This window comes from Octodon degus, unplaced genomic scaffold, assembly GCF_000260255.1.
Source record: "Octodon degus isolate 3935 unplaced genomic scaffold, OctDeg1.0 scaffold00072, whole genome shotgun sequence".
Lineage (NCBI taxonomy): Eukaryota > Metazoa > Chordata > Mammalia > Rodentia > Octodontidae > Octodon > Octodon degus.
This window is the reverse complement of record NW_004524648.1, coordinates 4,452,196-4,458,698: the sequence shown is the minus strand read 5'-3', so window position 1 is coordinate 4,458,698 and position 6,503 is coordinate 4,452,196. Positions and strand designations below refer to the sequence as shown.

At 43.7% G+C, this 6,503-nt stretch overlaps 1 protein-coding gene across 1 annotated transcript in view; it reads left to right on the top strand.

Annotated features, from left to right (window-relative positions):
* Positions 1–1,199: 1,199 nt before the first annotated feature.
* Positions 1,200–6,503, top strand: part of Taok1 (TAO kinase 1) — a 137,807-nt gene continuing 132,503 nt past the window's right edge. The window contains exon 1 of the mRNA XM_023719843.1: positions 1,200–1,365. The gene's annotated coding sequence lies outside the window, so the exon portion shown is untranslated. The remainder of the gene's footprint in view (positions 1,366–6,503) is intronic.

Here is a 6,503-nt window from a genome sequence, read left to right as displayed (position 1 = left end):
AAAAGAAAAGAAAAAGAAAAGTTCTACTTCTTTGCATTAAATCTTTGGGGTTAGTTTGCTGCTCTTGTTCCCAAAGCCTCTCATCATTCAACAAAACTTCTAAAGACATTGTCTCTTTCCTACCACCACCAATATACAGGGTAGCTTAGATCTATAATTTCCCAGTTGTTCCAAAAATTACTATAAACGACAAACCCAGTGTACCTCTGAATTCCATCCACGTTGGAATCGAACTAAGGTGTGTAGGAATGGGACCTCGTATATTTTAGGGTACATTTTTACATTCATAGGTTTGTTGTAAGTGGGAAACTGGAGGAGTGTAGAAAAACTCTCCTTTATTTCAGAGGCAAACTGAGTGCACCTGACGCCCGCGTGGCATAGAGCTCTGTGCGATGAGTGAGGCGGGGCTGGACAGAGTATAGGTCTCCGGCCACCCGGGTCACTCCAGCCACCCGGGTCACTCCGGCAGCGTAAAGGATTTGCGCGTTCCTGTGAGGACGCTCGCGCGCGCAGTCTCGCGCAGGGTCGGGCCTGTCAGGCAGGAAACCTCGCGAGATCGGAGACTGGGAAGACTGTCGGGAGGAGGGGAGTGGTGTTAGGGAAGGGGGGAACTTGGGCAGCGGCTGGGCTCTGTGGCTTCAGGGCTCGGAGGGAGCAAGGGAGGGTGGCAAAGAGAGTGAGTCGGTGTGGCTGCCTGCTTGAGGAGAGAGGAAGGGTCCCGCTTGCCGTGCGCCCTTCGCGGGCCGAGAGCGCTAAGCACCCTAGAACCTCGGAGGCCTCCCGGCCCCTGGGGACCCCGCCCCGCCGCCCGCCGGCCGGCCCGCGGCCTCTCTTCCCTTTGTGAGCGCCCCCTTTCCAGGGGTGGTGGTGGTGGCGGAGGGCTGCGCGTGGGCCCGCCCGCCGAGGGGCCGCGGCGGGGGACCAAGAGGGCCTCGGCTGTGTGAAGACGGGAAGCGGCCGAGGCCCAGGCCGGTTTCCCCGAGGCGGCGGCAGCGGCAGCAGCGGCGGCTGCTCCCGGCACTTCCCCGCGCCATCTTAACTGAGCCCGATCTCTGAGAGCGCCTCCTCGACCCCGGTCGTCCCCTTCACCCCCCCCCCCCCCCCCCTTGTTTTTTTTTTTTTTTTTTTTTTTTTTCTTTCTGAGTCAGTATACTTATTCAGTTATACCGCCAAACTGGGAATTGAACTCCCCCCCCCCCCCCCCCCCCGCCCCTTGTCGCAGAGCTTGGGCTGGGCGGCTCGCTGGGGCTGGGGGGGGGGACGGTCTGTCTCCGGGCCCCCTCCTGACTCCTCGCGCTCCAGCGTAACGGCCATCGGAGCCCTGCGGGGGGCTGCCTGTTCCGCCCCAGACCTGTCGGCGAAAGGGTAAGGGCACCTCTGCTTGGGAAAGGGAGACATGGAGGGGGGCGGGGAAATTCGGCCCACTAAGGCCTCTGTGTGAAAGAAGGGATGTGAGGGTTGGGTGGGGGAAGCAGACAAGGAGGGTCTGTGATTCTGTGGGTGGGGTGAAGAAGCTGGTGAGCTGGATGCCCTTCTGTTTTGAGGAGCGAGAGCGATTACATTCCTTTTTCCTGAGGGTCACCGGAAGGGGTGGTGGAAGGGTATGTTTCAAGGAAGGTGTGGCCCTCGTTGCTGTCCTGGGTTGAAGTGCACCCCGATTTAAAAGCGCGGAGTCCCTTTCGGTGTGGTTCCTCTACTCGCTGCTTCTTTGTAGTGTCTATGTACAGTATTCTTGGGAAAGACTTGGGAAAGGAGTAGGTGGCTTGGTCGATTCCACCCCCTCCCCCGCAGGAAGTCTATATCCCTATTCCGTGAGGGTGATGGAAGCGGTTCTCTCCCCCTACCCTTCCCCCTTCCTCAACCTCTAGTCTACTGCAGTGCTGCAGAAGTCCAAGGCAGTTTCTTCATATACAGACCCATGTATACACTGAAGGGAGGGAGAGCAGGAGAGGGAAGTGTAATGGCGTTTCCCTTGGAAAGGTTACTGTTTCTCCTTTGATTTGAAATTGCTAACAGTTCCGTTAATACTTTTGCCTTTAGCTGTGCATGGAAAGTGTATCTGCCCCTGTTGTTATTGTTGGGGGATATGATCTCTCCAGGGGACCCTTCTCGTGTTAAAACACTTGATGTCTTTCTTGCTCCCTCTTTTTGAAGATTATTACGTGCAGAGAGGCTGTCTGATGGACACTTGCCTCCAGGCTGTAAATTTTTAAGGTTAATATTATTTTGTGTAATACTGTAATTTGAATTTTTTGAAAGTGATGCTCTTTTTCTGAAGGAAATGCAAGATAGTAAACTAGTTTGCCTAGTTATACTATGATGGATCTGTATTTTGTAGTCATAGTTTTCAGTTTTGCCTCATGTCATATATTTTATAAATAATCTGATTTGCAGTAGTGCTTATTGTTTTTGTCCTCTGAGTGGAAATAAATAAAATTAACAAGTGCTTTTTGTGACCAAAAAGTAGTCTTCAAGTCTTAAAGGAGTCTTGATGTGCTGCCAGTACCTTTTTCCTTCAAGTGTTTAGATTTACTAGTGATTTTAAAAGGTTCATATGTGACTATTAGTAGAATTAAATAATTTTTCACGAAGTGATGGAAATGGCTAAAATAGGTTGTAGATGAGTTCTTATTTTATTAACAAGTGGTATGTGGCATTTAAGCTTTCCTTGGTGAATTATTTAAAAATAACCCCAGCATTTATGTTGTCATTTAATGTTGTATGTGGTATATTACGTTTTGAAACCTGTTTGAACACAGGGACTTAAAGATGTTTTTAGCAACAGTGCTAGGCACAAATTTAGTTTGTATCATCTTATTCTGTGATACTGATGTAGTTTTTGTTTTTTCTGAATAGTATAGAATTTACCTTTATTTTCTTTTGATGTTCATCTTAACTTAAACAGCACTGTTCATTTAAAGTTTTCTCCTACATGGCAAAATATACCATAAATCTTAATCTTAATTTTCTGCATTAGGATTTGTTGATGATGAAATCCTATATATTGGCATATATAAATTGAAGCATACTACTCAGTAAAGAGTGACTGCTTTATCTCGAAAGCTGCAGGAAGACAGGATTTATCAATTAAGGCTACAAATTTTCAGAATGTAGACAGGATATAGGTTAACTACCTGATATATGTTAGCATACTAGAACTGAGAAGTACTACTTTTTAGAATAACCAAAAAAGAAATTGTCTTCCATAGCTAGAAGGAATGGAAGGAATGGCCTAAAAGGTTTTTTTTTTTTTTTTTTTTTTTTTTTTTTTTTGCGGTACCAGGGATCGAACTCAGGACCTTGTGCTTGCCAAGCAAGCACTTATTCCACTGAGCTATTTCCCTGGCCCAAAAGTGTTAATATTGTATTCATGATCAATTTGGGGAATTTTGGGGCTGGGAGATGGCTCAGTGGAATAAGCGCTTCCCTAGCAAGAGCAAGGGCCTGAGTTCAATCCCCAGTTCTGAAAAAAAAAAAAAAAAAATTGGGGAATTTCTTATTAAGGAAGAATGCCTAAGGGCTATAGATGACCTCTGATGCCACTGTCAGAGAATACTGAAAACTGGGTTAATTCCATATGAATATGACACTTATTATGTTTCTAAATAGTTCATCTAGAAAATGACAGTATACATCACTTCCTGTTCTTTCAAAACTGGCTTTCTCATGATTCTCTTTTAGTGACTTAATTTTTGACATTCTGATATCTGATTTGATAATTTTTTTTTTAATTTTTTTTAACATTTATTTATTGCGCGCACGCGCGTGTGTGTGTGTGTATGTGTGTCCAGCTCAGCCCACCAGGGGGCGGGGCTGGCTGGCATGTGGTGCTGGGGGATTGAACCGCGGTCCCTGTGCTTTGCCAAGCTTGTTCCAAGTAGGTGCTTTAGACCACTGAGCCATCTCTCCAGCCCCTGATTTGTTAATTTTGTTATGATCACATTTTATACATGGAAGAATTTGTAAGGATCAATTTGTTTGGAGGCCTTTAATGGGCTAAGATTATTATGATAGTACCATTACTTCCAAACTAAAGGATAAATAAATTTAAACTCTGAGAGTTTTTTGTTTTTCCTTACTGTACTGGGGATCAGACCCAGGGCCTTCTGCATGCAAGGCAAACGTTCTTCAAACTGAGCAGTTTCCTCAAGACTTCTGAGAGACCTAAAGAGAGGTAGCAGTGTACAGACCCACAACAGAGTTGAATTAAGTAGAAAATGACTTGTATTTTCTGTAACATGGATTTTTTTTGACAGCTGTGGACCTGGCAACCAATTGACTGTGTTAATATAAAATAAGCTTTCTGTCAAGACGTGTATGTGATATTTGGTGTGATTCTGGATGTCATTCCACAAGAAAGAAGGAAATGGATTAGTTATAGGATACCAGAAAGACTGGATACAAATAATTTAATGATTTGCTGGCTTTTAATAGACATGAATACTTAGTCCAGAAGTTATCTAATGGCCAACTGTTTATTTGAAGTTAGAGTAAGATTAATCTTTTTTTTTTTTTTTTTTCCGAAACTGGGGATTGAACTCAGGCCCTTGTGCTCGCCAGGCAATCACTTCTTGTACTGAGCTATCTCCCCTGCTCCTTAATCTGTTTTTATTATCTGGAAATAAGTTGTCTTTTGCATTTGGCTGATTTGTATATTAAAATAACTAATTATTTTATATCTTTTTGGTTATCAGGAATGGCTTTTGTGTGTGTGTGCGTGGTACTTTGGATCACACATGGGGACACTTCCCTGCTGAGTTCTATCCCCAGGTCTTCCCCACCTCCCAGACCTTTTTGAAATAGGGTTTCCTGATGTTGTTCAGGTTGGCTTGGAACTTGCAGCCTCGTAGTAGTTGGGATTGCAGGTGTAGACTAGCCCTCTGTCTGGCTTTGTCTATTAAGTAATTAATTGCAGTTGTACTAACTTGACCTTTTAAAATTAAGTATTGTTGTTTGTGCATACTGGTTAAGGGCTTCTGATCAGTTCAGTATCATATATGAATGAAACTTTGTGGGCTTTTTTTTTTTTTTTTTGCATTTTTTGTGATTTTACAGAAGCACAAATAAACATGCACACAGGCTGTCTACTCGTTTTCTTCACTGCACAGCCTGGCTTGGGATGTTGCACATGTTTCTGAACTTGTTTATGGAAGGATTTGTTTTATATTTTTCAAGATTTCTATTATAAAATATTGTGTATATATATGTACATATAGGTGTGTATATATGTGTGTGTGTGTATATATATATATATATATGTATATTCATTTGTGTGTTTGGTACAGAGTCTCACTACGCAGATCAGACTCATGGTGATCCTCCTGTTTTCGGTTTCCCCAGCACTGGGATTATAGGCATGCACCACCATGCCCAGATTTTGTTGCTGGCTCAGCCAATGGGCAGGGCCAGCACTGCATGTGGGACTGGGGCTCAAACCCTGGTCCCTGCACTTGCCAAAGCAGGCACTTAGTCCACTGAGCTATCTCACTGGCCCGAGCTGGGCATATATGATTGTTGCACTTTGGAATACCAAGGCAACCTGAACAATTTAGCAACTTAGGCAGACCCTGTCTCAATTTAAAAAATAGAAACAGAGCTGGGGATGTAACTGAGTGCAAAGGCCCTGGATTCATTCTCTGTATGGGGAAGCTGGGGGTAGGAAAAGTAGGAGGAGGAGGAATGGAAGGTGAGAAGATATAACTTGTAGTGTTCCATTCCATTCTGTTCCATTGTTGAGATAAAGTATTTGAAGTTGTATTATGAAAATTGAAATTTAATTTTATTAAAGAAGTCTCATGTCTTCTAAAAAAAGCTATGAAAAAAATTAAAAAGCTGTGAATTAAAACATTGTATGGAGAGGCTAGAAGCTTTTAAAATTAATATGTACAGTTATATATGTATATAGTAAAGGTTATTTCTTTTTTTTTTTTGGCAGAACCAGGGATTGAACTCTGTCCCTTGTGCTTGCCAGGGAAGTGCTTTATTCCTCTGAGCCATACTTCCCAGCCCCCTCTAAAGATTATTTCTATTTCTCTGTCAGTCCCTTCCATTTGTATTAGAAGCAGACTTTTTTTGTTCTGAAATGCAGTGTAAGGCTGTCTTTTTTTTTCTTTCTTTTATTTTTTTGAGATGGGGGTTTCACGGTATAATTTAGGCTGTTCTTGAACTCACTATGCACCTATATTTCTCCTGCCTCAGCCTCCCAAGTTTTGGAATTATAGGCATGTGCTACCATGGCTGTATGGTAGCACATGCCTGTAATGTAAGTAAGAAGAAGGTACTTCTTACTTAGTGAAAAAATTAAGTGGTCCATAAAAGGTAGAAGATTGCTCAAGATGTCTGTGTCTGGCCTATAAATAAAAGTACAGGGGCTGGTGAGATGGCTCAGTGGTCTAAAGCACCTACTTAGAACAAGCTTAGCAAATCACAGGGACTGCGGTTCAATCCCCCAGCACCACATGACAGCCAGCCCCGCCCCCTGGTTGGCTGAGCTGGCCGCGCGC